A 14,413-nucleotide genomic window follows, 5' to 3' on the forward strand; every position below is an offset into this window, starting at 1 on the left:
TGTTTTTGTCATGAAAAGGTCTGAATTTTTGCCAAATACATTTTATACATCCATTCTAGGGATTATATGGGGTTTTTCTCTTTATTTTATTAATGTATATTATATTGGTTGTCATGTTAAACTGACTTTGTTAAATCCCACTTGTTATGGTATGTAATTCTTTCAGTGTGCTGCCAGAATGAGTGTGTAGTATTTTGTTTAATATTTTCCATTCATATTAATAATAGTATTGTTTTCTAGTTTAATTTTTTAGTGACTTCTTTGACTGACAAAAGGGTAATGATGGTCTTGTAGAATAAATTAGGAAGTTTTTTTTTATATATATTTATTGGAAGACATAGGAAAAATTGACATTAACTCTTCTTTATATGTTTGTTAGAATTCATCAAAGTAGACACCGAGTCTTCTTCTTTTCTTTTTTTGGGAGGCTTTTAATTACTGATTCAATCTGTACATTTGTTATAGGTCTGTTCACTTTCCCTATTTTTTATTTCAGTTAGTTTCGGTATATTTTCTGCTTTTAGGAATTTGTCTGTTTCATTGTATTATCTAATTTTAGGGTTAAAATTCATTTGTAGCATTCTATTATAAACCTTTCTATTTCTGTTAGGTCAGTAATAATGTCCTAACATTTATTTCTGATTTTAATAAATGGAGACGTATCTATTTTCTAGTCAGTATAAATAAAAGTTTATCTATTTGTTGATTTTTTTCAACAGGAAACTTTTTATCTTGCCCTTTTTTTTTCCTATTTTTAAAATTCTTTATTTTACTTTCCTCTAATCTTTAATACATTCTTCTTTCTGATAATATAGCTTTATTTAGTTTAGTTAGTTTTAAAATTGTATAAGTTCCTTGAGTGTAGAGTTAGGTTATTCATTTGAGGTATTTATTTTTCTATGTAAGTGTTTACAACTATAAATTTACTTAAGAGCGTTGCTTTTGCTTTCACTGCATCCCACACATTGCGGTTTGTTGTGTTTTTGTTTTCATTTGTTTCAAAGTAGTTTTAAATTTCTCTCTCTCTCTTTTTTTTTTTTTTTGTTGTTGTTTGTTTGTTTTACTGAATAGGAGTGCACTTAATTTACATATGTTTTAAAATTGTACAATTTTCTTTTATTGCTACTTTCTGGTTGCTTTATAGTGTCAGAGAAGATATTTTGTATAATCTCAATTTTTCAAATCTAACTGAGATATTTTGCTCTAACATGTAGTCAATTCAGACACTGCTTCATGTACATTTGAGAAGAATAAGTATTATGCTATTGTTGGGTAAAATGCACTGTATATATTTTAGATTTAATTGGTTCATAATGTATTTCAGGTCCTTTGGTTTTTTGTTTGGATGTTCTATCTATCACTTAAAGCGATTAAATAATGTAAGTAATTAAAAGTGCTTTTGTTTTTGTTTTGTTTTGTTTTTGGATGAATTCTCACTTTGTTGCCCAAGCTAGAGTACAGTGGCAAGATCTCGGCTCACTGCAAATTCCACCTCCCAGGTTCAAGCACCTGCCTCAGCCATCCCAACAAGATGGGACTACAGGCGCCCGCCACCGCACTTGGCTAATTTTTCTTTTGTATTTTTAGTAGAAACGGGGTTTCACCATATTGGCCAGGCTGGTCTCGAATTCCTGACCTCGTGATCCACCCGCCTTGGCCTCCCAAAGTGCTGGGATTAGCGGCGTGAGCCACCGCGCCCGGCCGTAATTAAACCTTTTAATTATTATTTTAGAGCCATCTATTTCTGTCTTTGATTCTGTTAGTTTCTATGTCAGATGTTTAGGGCTCTGTTCTTAGGTGTATATATGTTTATTTCTTCATGAGTTTAAAATTCCTTGATATGTAATGTATTTTTGCCTTTTGTAACCATGTTTAGCTCAACATCTATGTCTATTTTGTCTATTATAGCCTCCAAAAATTTCTTTGGTTACAATTTTTATAGAACACTTTTTGCTATCCTCTCCCGAACCTATGTTTATCTTTATATCTAAATGTATTGTCTTGTAGATAGCAGTTGTATTATTTTTTTTATTCAGCCTGATAATTTTCACATTACTAGAGATTTAAATTCATTTACACTTATTTACTGGTAAGGAAAAACCTACTTCTGTCATTTTGATAATTGTTCTATGCTTTTATATTATTTTGTTCCTCATTTTCTCCATGAATGCCTTATTTTATGTTTAATTAATTGCTTTTAGTATATCATTTTAGTCACATCTTATTTCATTGTTTATATGTTTCAGTTATTTTCTTACTGTTTACCCTGGGACTAAAATTAACAACTTAAAATTATAGTAATCTAAATTAATGCCAATTTAACGTTAATAGTACAGAAAGCTCTGTATTTATTCAGCTCCACTCCTGCTCTTTTATGTTCCTATCATTCCAACACTTACATTAACAGATGAATAATGTGCCCATTAACATATTTATAATCATTGATTTATGCATTTGTCTTTTAAATCACATGGGGAAAATGGAGAAGTTACAAACCAAAAGGTTAGTGATACTGGTTTTAACATTATTTGATGTAGTTACTTTGACCAGTGTTCTTTATTTCTTGACATAGCTTCAAATCACGATGTAATAGCCTTTCATTTTATCCTGAAGAACTACTTTTAGAAGATTTTTTTTCCAGTTCTATTAGCAATGAACAATCAGCTTTTGTTTATCTGAGAATGTCATAATTTCTCTTTTATTTTCCAAGAATGGTTTTTGTCAGATATAGAATTCTTGATTGGCAGTATTGAATTGACTCATTAAAAATCAGGTGTTAGTCTTACTGAATATTTTTGTACATGACAAGTCATTTTCCTGTTGCTGTTTCTAATGTTCTGACTTTGTCTTTTGACAATTTGATTATAATATGTCTCAAATTGAATCTGAATTTATTTTGTTTGGAGCTTGTTGAACTTCTTGAAAATGTAGACTCATGTATTTTATCAAATTTCTTAGGTTTTTAACTTAAATATTCTTTAATTACTTTTATCTCTCTCTTTTGACATTGCCATTCTTTGTGTTTTTACTGTTGATGGTATTTCATAGGTCTCAATGTCTTTTCTTTCTTTATTTATTTTTTTTCCTTTTGGCTCCCTAGGCTAGATAATTTCATTTTACCTATTTTCAAGTTTGTGATTATTTTTCTGCCTGCTTAACCCTATTGTTAATTTTTTGGGTCTGTTATTGTACTATTCAATTTTGTAACTTCCATAAATTTATTTTTATAGTGTCCATCTTTGTATGTTTGTTCACTGTTGAAACATTATTTTCCACTTTCCCTGTAGTTCTTCAAACATGGCTTCCTTTAGTTCTTTGATTACATTTAAGAAAATTAGATTAAATTCTTTTATCTAGTGAGTCTCTAGTAATGTTTGTGCTTCCCAGGAACCATTTCTGTTAATTTATTTTTCATTTCATGAATTGGTCATATATTTTTATTACGCTGAATAGCAGCTATACCTATGCCACCCTATTTTGTATACTGTTCAGGAGTTTCCATTGCCTACTAGTTAAATATAAACAGTTAACATTGCAAATAACGTTTTCTATTATAGTCCCAGGTTACACACATTTTCTTAGCTATTACTATTAGTTGTGTTCAATGTCTCTTAAAAGTAATCTAGTTTAGGTGACACATTATGATAGAAGTTAAAACAATTGTCACAAGGGCTAAATGTAAATGGAGAAGATTGACTGCAAAAAGTCACAAGGGAATTATTGAGGTGATAAATTTTAGATCTTATTTGTGGCCATTACACTAGTGTATACTTGTGTCAAAATTCATAAAACTATATATAAAAAGAAAATTTTTATAAATTACAAAATCATACTTTAATTTTACACATGTAAATTATACTTAATAAAACTTGCTTTAAAAAATCTTCAATAGGATGTGAAGCAACAATTTCTATTATGATAAAGAGCCAAAATGTTGTTCTTTACTTTGAAATATTATTTATAAGTGAAATTAATGAATGATGATAAATATTGGCAATGTTTTATCCACTGCTTTAGAAAGACTGACAGAACTGAAGTAATTCAGGCTATCTTGTAATCTTTACAGTTACTATGATATCACTGTTTTTTCTTTTAGTTTCAAGTATACTGTATTAATATAAGACTTTATTGCACCATGAGAGTTGATTGAAAATAAAAAGTAGTGCAATGTTACAGTTTACATAGATACCTTATCTATGAGAATGTTTCCAATTTCTTCATGGTGCCTATTTATTATGAATGGTCTCAGTGCTCTTGTATTTCACTTTTACCACATATCATACTGTTTTGTATGCTGTAATCATTTGGTAACATATGGGTGACATTATTATAGATAATAGAGAATCTGAAAACATCACAATTTGGGAATGGGGTCTATTTTGATTTGAAATTTATAAATAATAGATGGTGGATGAAAACCAAAATATGTAGAATTACATTGCAGAGAGGGAGAAAGAGCAAGATAGTCTATTAGAAACCTCTAGTTGGGAGGCTGAGGCAGGAAAATCACTTGAACCCAGGAGGTGGAAGTTGTGGTGCGCCGAGATCACGCCATTGCACTCCAGTCTGGGCAACAAGAGTGAAAGTCCATCTAAAAAATTAATAAAAAAGCCTCTAGTGGTTGTACCCCATTTCTGAGAAGGAATACCAAATTGTACAACTCTCCACACAAAAAAAACATCTTCATAAGACCCAAAAATCAGGTTGGGTACTAGCTCAGCCACAGTGAGTTAGAGCACCAACTGGGCTCCTGCAGTCCTTGATTCCAAGTCGTGGCACCTGAATGGCATTTCTGGACCTTCCCTGGGTCAGAAAGGATTCCACTGTCCTGAAGGGAAAAACTCAGACTGATAGAATTCACTACAAGCTGACTGTAGAGCTCCCTTGGGGCTTGAGTGAGCATCAGCAGTAGCCAGGCAGTACTTGCAGTTGGCCTAGCGGGATGATTGCCAGGAGAGACTCCTCTGCCTGAAAAAAGGGGAGGAAAGAGTGGGAAGGACTTTGTCTTGAAGCCTGGGTAGCCACAGTAGAATTGAGAGCCAAGTAGATTCTTAAGTTTTCTGACTCCAGGCTCTGGCTCCTGGATGGTATCTCTGGACCCGCTTAGTGCCAGGGGAACATGCTGCCCTGAAAGGAATAACAAGAACATGGCTGGATTTGCCACTTGATGATTGCAGAGTCCGTGGTCCTTGAGTGAACATAGGTAGTAGCCAGGCAGAAGTTACTGTGGGCCATGGGTGAGACCCAGTGTCGTACTGCCCTCAGGTCTGACCCAGCACAGTCCCAGTGGTGGTGGTGACAGGGGTAACTTGTTTCATGCCTCCCCCAGTTCCAGGAAACTCAGCGCAGGCAGACTCCATTTGTTTGGGAAAAAGTAAGAGACAAGATTAAGAGTCTCTGCCTGGTAATGCAGAGGAATTTTCTGGATCTTACGCAAGACAACCAAGGTGGTAAGTCTGTTAGTCTATAGAGTTACATTACTGGGCTTGGGATGCCTGTAAAGCAGATATAGCTGCAGTGAGCAAAGACATAGATCACAATACCCAAGTCTCTTTGAACATGGGGAAAAGCTTCCTAAGAAGGATAGGTACACAAAGGGCCAGAATGCAAAGACCATAATACATAAATAAACTTTCAATGCCCAGACACCAACTAATATTCACAATTATTAAGACAATCTAGGAGAACATACCCTCAACAAACAAACTAAATAAGGCAGCAGAGATAACTCTGAGAGAAACACAAATATGTGACCTTTCAGATAGAATTCAATATAACTGTTTTGAGGAAACTCAAAAGAAATTCAACACAACACAGAAAAGAAATTCAGAATTATATTGATAACTTTCATAAAGAAATTTAAATAATTAAAAAGAATCAAGTAGAAATTCTGAGCTGGAAAAATGCAATTGCCATACTAAAGAATGCATTAGAGTCTCTGAACAGCACAACTGATCAAGCAGAAGAAAAAATTAATGAACTTGACAACAGAATACTTGAAAACATGCAGTCAAAGGATACAGAAGAAAAAGAATTTTAAAAAGTGAAAGATATCTACAAGTTCAGGAAAATAGCATTAAGAGGGCAAATCTAAGAGTTATTGGCTTTAAAGAGGAGGTGGAGAAAGAGATCAGGCTAGAAAGCTTATTCAAAGGGACAATCACTGAAAAATCTCCAAACCTAGAGAAATATATCAATGATCTACTATAAAAACATCAAATCCCAGCAAATTTAACCTAGAGAAGACTATTTCAAGACATTTAATAATCCAATACACAATGATTAAAATAATTTTTAAAGGATCCTAAAAACAGCAAATGAAAAGAAACGAATAACAGACAAAGCAGTTCCTATAAATCTGGAAGTAGACAAAAAGAAAAATACAAGGCAAGAAAATAAAACATACCACCAAAACATCGCTGTCGCGAAAAGGAGTACAGGAAGGAAGGAAGAAAAGAAGAAAGAGTGGACAAAACTACCAGAAAACAAGTAACAAAAGGGTATAAATCCTTACTTACTAATGTTAACACTGATTATAAATAGACTATAATTTTGAATCAAAATACAGAGTAGCTGAATGGACTAAAAAAAAAGATCAAATTATCTGTTGCCTAAAAGAAATACACCTCACTTATAAAAAAACATTGATTGAAAGCAAAGGGATAAAAAAAATTCCATGTAAATGGAAACCAAAAAGAGCAAGAACAGCTATATTTATATCAGACAAAATAGATTTCAAGATAAAACCTATCAAAAGAGGCAAAGAAGGTCATTATATAATGATAAAGTAGTCAACTCAGTAAGAGGATATAACAATTTTATATTTATGCACACATCACTGGAACACTCAGATCTATAAAGCGAACATTATTAGAGCTACAGAGAACAATAGACTCAAATACAATAATAGTTGGAGGCATGAACACCCCACTTGGAGCATTGGACAGGTCTTCCAGACAGAAAATCAACAAAGAAATATTGTACTTAATCTGCACTCTGGACCAAATGGATCTAATAAATATTAACAGAACTTTTCATGCAGTGGCTGCAGTATACACATTCTTCTCCTCAGCACATAGATCATTCTCAAGGATAGACCATATGTTAGTCCACATAATAAGCCAGAAAAAAATTCAAAAAAATTAAAGGTATTGTATTTTATCTGGCCACAATGTATTGAAATTAGAAATCAACCACAAGAGGAATTTTGAAATATACAAACCTATGGAAATTAAAGAAACAAATATGCTCCTGAATGACCAGTGGGTCAGTGAAGAAATAAAAAAAAAATCAAAAAGTTTATTAAAACCAATGAAAAAGAAACAAAACATATCAAAACCTATAGGATACAGAAAAAACATTACTAATAGAAATGTTTATAGCATTAAGTGCCTATGTCAAAAAAGAAGAAAAAAAACTTCAAATAAACAACCTAATTATACATCCTAAAGAACTTAAAAAGGAAAAGCAAGCAAAACCCAAAATTAGTAGAAGAAAATAAGTAATATATATTAGAGTGGAAATAAATGAAATGGAAACAAGGGAATAAATAAAAGCCAATGAAGTAAGAAGTTTTTCTTTTTGTAAAGATAAACAAAATTAACAAACTTTTAGCCAGACTAATTAGGAATAAAAAGAGAGAAGACCCACATAAATAAAATTAGAGATGAAAAAGGAGAGATTACAAATGACACCACAAAAATTCAAAGGATCTTTAGAGGCTACCATGAGCCATTTGCCAATAAATTGAAGACCTAGAAGAAATGGATACATTCCTAGACATACACAACTTATCAAGATTGAATCTTGATAGGTTAAATCTATCTTGAATCTGTCTTGAATCTACCAATCTTGAATCTATCAAGATTGAATCATGAAGAAATCCAAAACCTGAACAGACCAGTAACAAGTAATGAGATTGAAGCCATAACAATAAGTCTCACAGGAAAGAAAAGTCCGAAGCCTGATGGCTTCAGTGATTAATTTTACTAAACATTTAAAGAACTAATACGAATTCAACTCAAACTACGCTGAAAAGTAGAGGAGGACAGAATATTTCCAAACTCATTCTGTGAGGGCAGTATTACCATAACCTTACCATTTATATCCAGTGTGGTTCCACAAGTGTGTGTTTTGTTTCTCTAACATGAGTTGTTTAGAAGTGGGACTATACAATTAAGAATGTTAAAACTTTTTTAAAAAAGAATTGCTGATTTAAAAAAATCTGAAGAAATCATGAAGTGGGGCAAACTTTCCAACTGTTCTTATAACTCTGTCAGTTTAAAAAAGTTTTTTTTTTTTTTGTCTTAGGCATCATGGCCCGCTGGCTGCTGCAGACACACTGAAACATTCCACTTCAGGCATTCTTTTCTCCCCAGCCTAGTTTATACAAATGAACATGTTTATCATATACCCTGATATGATTAGGCTTTGTGTCCCCACTCAAATTTCTCTTGAACTGTAATCCCCAGGTGTTGAAGTAGATACCTGGTGAGAGGTAATTAGATCATGGAGGTGGTTTCCTTGATGCTGTTCTCATGATAGGGAGTGAGTTCTCATGAGATCTTATGATTTTATAAGTATTTGACGTTTTCACCTACATACCATATCCCTCTTGTCTGCTGACATGTAAGATGCGCCTGCTTCCTCTTCCACCATGGTTGTAAGTTTCCTGAGGCCTACCACCATGCTGAACTGTGAGTCAACTCAGTCTCTTTTCTTCATACATTACTCAGTCTTGGATAGTATCTTTATAGAAGTGTGAGAATGGACTAATGTACATCCCATTACTTAGGTTTATGTTTTCTGCCAGGGAATTGAGAAACACACTCTTAAGCTTCAAATATTCCTTAGTTTGCTAATAACTGAGGTCTTATTAGAGCCTACATGTGGTCATAAAAATGCATGGTAAATATATAGATAAAAATAATGTTTACCTGGCATCAGAGTAGGAATGGAAAACACATTGATAAAGCACACATATTCTTGTACTTATTTTTAAAGTTAGTTTTTCCACATTCTTACATGTAAGAAATTGTTTACAAAACTGCTTAATATTTTATAACAATTATAATTTCCTATGCCCAGGTTAAATAATAAATAATATGTAGAAAAGTACTTTGAATATAAAGTAAAACCACTCTTAAAATTTAATTGTATTAAGAGTTTTGTTTTTTTTTTTGGTTTGTCTATTCTCATAGCTTTTGTGTTATTTGAGAAACTGAGGAATGTTTTACATTTTATTTCATTTTATTTGACACATAATATTTGTATATATTTGTGGGGTACAATGTGATGGTGCTATATATGTACACATTGTGGAATGATCAAATCAAGCTAATTTACACATCCATCACCTCAAATACTTTCTACTCTTTGTAGTGTGAACATACAAAATCCACTCTTTTAGCTGTTTTGAAACAAGCAATACATTATTCTTAGAAATAGTAATCATGTTGTGCAATAGGTCATTGGAACTTATTCCTCCTGTCTAAATATATCTTTTTCCCCATCCACCTTGCATCCCATCACCAGTCTGTTGGCCACAACACAAAGATCACTCTATAATGATGGTGGTATCGTAAATTAGTGTAACTATTTTAGACAATGTGGAGGTTTGCTGAATATGTCTGCAATATGCTGAAGAAGTATCTGCACTCTCATGTTCATTGCAGCATTATTCACAATAGCAAAAATATTGAAACTACCAAAACACCCATCAATTGATGAACTGATTTTTTAAAATGTGGGATATATACACAATGGAATAATATTCAGTCTTAAAAAGCAGGACATTCTGTCATTTGTGATAACATAAATGAACCTAGATGACATTATGCTAAGTAAAATAAGCAAGGTACAGGGAAACAAATACATGATGTCACTTACATGTGGAATATAAAAAAGTCAAACTCATAGAAGTAGAGAGAAGGAGAATGAGGAATGCTTTTATTGGAATATTTTCTTTTGTTTGTGTTCTAACAAGTCCTCACTTTTTAAATGTTAGAAATTGCATATACTGGGGAAATGAAATACTTTTAGTCAAAAGTGTTCTTGTAGATGATGTATTATTTTATCTGATCAGATTATGTTTATATTTCCTCTGCTGCTTTAAATTTTTATAAAAATTAACTAGTTGCAAACATTCAAATTAAAAAATATATATTTTCAAAAACTAGATGACTGAAGGATAAGAGTAATAATAAATAATTATTTTACTAGGTGTGGATGAACTCTTACTTTTATCTGGATGTACCAAGAAAACATACTATAAGAAAATAGTCTTATCTCTAAAAACCGTGAATAGCAAGTTAACTCAATGTATATCTCAGCTCTATTTCACTGAAAATGTGGTTTCCAAGAAAACTGTATTTTTACAGTGATATTGTAATTTATTATTTTCTAAACCCTTCTTTATTCTTTTTAAAAACTGTTAGTATAGTTTATATACATTTTTTTCTTCTTTAAATTATATTTGTTTTTGACTTACGTTTCTTTAAAATTAAGAACAACAAAATTTGTTTTTGGTTCCAGATCTTTTTCTACAACAACACTCTATACTCACTGAGTGTAATATGGGTTTGCAAAATTGAATACAGGATACATGCAGAAACTATAAATGAAGCAGGAGTTTACCACCAAATATAGCTCTTATACAACAGAGGATAAAGGACATATAGTGTGTTTTCCTTCAGTGGGTGCAAAAAATCTGTTTTTACTTAATATTTCATTGAGTGGAATGACTTTAAAAAATACCCCTAGTTATTTGCTAAACAAAAAAAAAAAGATAAAGTGTCATATAACTAATTTCTATAATCTGACCTAGTTTTGTGGAAAGAAATTTCTGTACATCTCTAGTTAAAAAATAATCCTATTCACCTATATGAAAAATATTTTATTCACAATCTTTGCATTCGGGGGCCTATAAGTGGCACAATCAAAGAAATAACTGTAGATGTTCATAAAGTAACAATTTGCAAAGTGGGTGGAATTGATTCAGGAACCAACAAAAGAAAGTTGTTGTGAGAGAGTACTAAGGGTCGGGAAGTATGGTATCTGTACCATTCTCCACCGGCAAGAATTTGGAATTCTTGAAGAACTGGCTCCTGAAGCTTGAACAGAATTTAGTGCCCACAGCATCTTGTAGTGCCACAAGGTAAGGAAGTGCTATTAAAAAAAAAAAAAAATGAAGGAAATAGGTCAAAAGGAGACAGGAATTCCCAAATGGCCAAAGCTGGAACAATTCAAGCAACAAAATATAGTATTGGGTTATAATCATCAAAATAGAACTTAATAAATATTTTTGCTTTTTTGTCTATCCTAAACAAACAAAAATGTTTCTCATCTGAAATTTGTTTCAGATGTTATAAATGATAATGCCATATGCAGGCCAGGAGATTATGGCATGTCTTGTTACTTACATCTTGGACATTGCCTGGGAGAGCAGTACAAGCTCCAAGGTCAAACATGGCTTTAGAGAAACAGGAGAGGAAACTGACTCTGGGCATTTATTGTGGTTACAGGGTGAAGCCAGGAGAGGGTTCCTACAGGTGATCTATGGCTTGTAAGGTTAGAATGGCCGACCTGAGCCAAAAGATGTAGCACCATTTTTTCGTTTTTTGTTTTTTGTTTTTAATCAGCTGTTGCTGATGCCAGACACATAGGAAGAGAAAGGAGTGTGGCTTAAAAGCAGTCAGCATCTAAATATCAAAAATAAATTCGGACTCTTTATTACTTACCAGTCCATGCTGATACAAGTACATGACTGAATAAATAATTAAATAAATGAAGGTGTTAGGAAAGCAGGGGCCCAAGTGAGCTAGGATGACACCATTTTAAAATCAACTCCATCTTAAAACTAGCAAGGCACATTCCTTGTCAGTTACAACCCATGCTCCTAAAGTGTTTATAATTCAGAAAGCAGCTTGGTAATCCCTGCAAGGACAAATTTCTACAGCAACAGAAAGTCCAGACACCCCAATATCCATAACAACGTATATTTTTAAGGTGATTATAGTTATGCTTTGATGTACTTACACAATGAAATATCAAGAATAATTTTCTTTAAATCAATAAAATAATACATTTTATTGTATTTTTAGCCCTCCTGTATGTAGGCATGGCTTAGTTTAGTCTTCACATGGACAAGAACCTTATATAAAAAAAATCTTAAAACAAAGACAGTTGGTTCCTCTAAACACTTTCTGAGAATGCTCTACTATGTAAGATAGTGGCTTTCAATAAACAATCACTTCTTACTGCACTCTGTGTCTTGCCTTGAATTCCTTCCTGTGCAAGATCTAAGGACCCTCCCTTGGGGTCTAGATCAAAGCTCTTTCTCAACAACAAAGGGACAGAGACATATCTCTTGAGTACATGAATTACAAATACTTTTTGAAGATAACTTAGCCTTCAAGAAGCATAATTCTCTGTTCTTTAAATGTGGAAGAAAGCATATGGACTTTCTTTTAAAGGTAAAGTTATGGCAAAGTGGATATAAAGAAACTTAACTACTGACAAATGCCAACATTACTTTTCCCAGGTGATCAACATTAACATCAAGAGGGATAAGTCACGTTATAGTATGCAACTTCGATGTAATCAGAATGACACTTTGTCCCTGTGGTCTTCCTCTGCAAATTTATATCCCCAGTCTAATTTCTACAAAAATATCAGAAAGAGCCCAATTGAAGTGGCCAGGCGTGGTGGTTCACACCTATAATCCCAGCAGTCTAGCAGGCTGAGGTGGGCGGATCATGTGAACTGAGTTTTGAGTCCAGCCTGGTCAATAAGGTGAAACTCTGTCTCTAATAATTAAAAAAATCAGCTGGGCATGGTAGCAGGCACCTGTAATTCCAGCTACTTGGGAGGCTGAGGCAGGAGAATCACTTGAACCTGGGAGGCAGAGTTTGCAGTAAGCCAAGATTGCTCCACTGCACTCCAGACTGGGGGACAGAGTGAAACTGTCTCAAAGAAAAAAATAAATACAAAATAAATAAATAAATAAATAAATAAATAGCTCACCTGAGGAAAACTCTACAGAATATCTGGTGAGTACTCCTCAAAACTATCAAATCCACTGAAAAACTAAGAAAAATCTAAGAAGCTGTTACAGCCAAGTGAAGCCTAAGAAAATTAGTATGCACAATACCATTAAGTGAAATTCAGACATAGGAAAAGGAAATTTGGTAAACATTTTAAAACGTGAATAATGTCTGAATATTAGCTAATAATAGCAAGATAGTATTAGTTAATTAATTGTAAACAATATCTCATACTAACATAAGATAAAAAGTGAGTATGTGTGGGAATTCTGTACTACCTTCACAATTGTGCTGTAAATTCATAACTTTTAAAATAAAGCATATTAAAATAAATCAATATTAAATTTCTGAAAACTAGAGATAAGGAGAAAATCTTAAACTAGAAAATAAAGACATGCTACTTAGAAGTCCAGAGGAACACACATGATTATTGCAAATGCCTTATTAAAGCTATGTATAAAACAAAATAAAAACCATTTTATATCTTTGTGATATCTTTAGAAAAATGAAAGTAAAATATATAATTTTTTGGAGTAGTATACAAACCACATAGATTCTTTTACTAGTAGATGTGCACTTAAAAAAAGAAAAGAAAAAGATAAAGAGAAGATAAAAGAAAGAAAGAAAAAGAAAGAAACAGAAAAGAAAAGAAAGAGAGAGGCAAGGAAGGAAGGAAGGAAGAAAGGAAGGAAGGAAGGAAGGAAGGAAGGAAGGAAGGAAGGAAAAAAAGAAAGGAAAGAGAAAGAAAGAAAAAAAGAAAGAAAGAAAGAGAGAGAAAGAAAGAAAGAAAAAAGAAAGAAAGAAGAGAAAGAAAGAAAAAGAAAGAAAGAAAATGAAGGAGGGAGGAAGGTAGGGAGAAAGGGAGGGAGCAAGGAAGGAAGGAAAAAAGGAAAGGGAGGGAGGAAGGAAGGAAGGAAAGAAAGAAGGGAGGATGGGAGGGAGGGAGGAAGAAAAGAAGGGGGTGTGGAAAGAAAGAAGGAAGGAGGGAAAGAAGGGAGGAAGGAACTTTTTCAGGTAGAAGAAAATGACCCAGAAACACATGACTACAAACAAAGAAATGAACAGGGCTGGAAAATGTAGATAAAAGACACTTTCCCTCACTATTAAATTTATTTTAAAGACTATTGACTGATTAAATAAAAAATAATATTGACTTATTTCTGCATATATAAAGTTAAGTGTATGATTATAATTGCATAAAAAATCAGAATTAGAGTGTAATAATCAAAGTGTATTGATGTAAGGGTTTTATATTACATGTGGAGATGATATGGTATTAATTTAAAATAAATCATGATCAAAGTTTAAAAGTTTATGTTAAACTTATTCATTACTAAAAATAGATAAGACTTACAGCTAATTACCCAATA

The 14,413-nt window shown here is 32.7% G+C and overlaps 1 pseudogene; it reads right to left on the reverse strand.

Annotated features, from left to right (window-relative positions):
• LOC105518973 overlaps window positions 1-11,746 on the reverse strand; it is a 36,468-nt pseudogene extending 24,722 nt beyond the window's left edge.
• Between the last annotated feature and the right edge of the window lie 2,667 nt (window positions 11,747-14,413).

This window comes from Colobus angolensis, unplaced genomic scaffold (genome assembly GCF_000951035.1).
Source record: "Colobus angolensis palliatus isolate OR3802 unplaced genomic scaffold, Cang.pa_1.0 Scaffold334, whole genome shotgun sequence".
Taxonomy (NCBI): Eukaryota; Metazoa; Chordata; class Mammalia; order Primates; family Cercopithecidae; genus Colobus; species Colobus angolensis.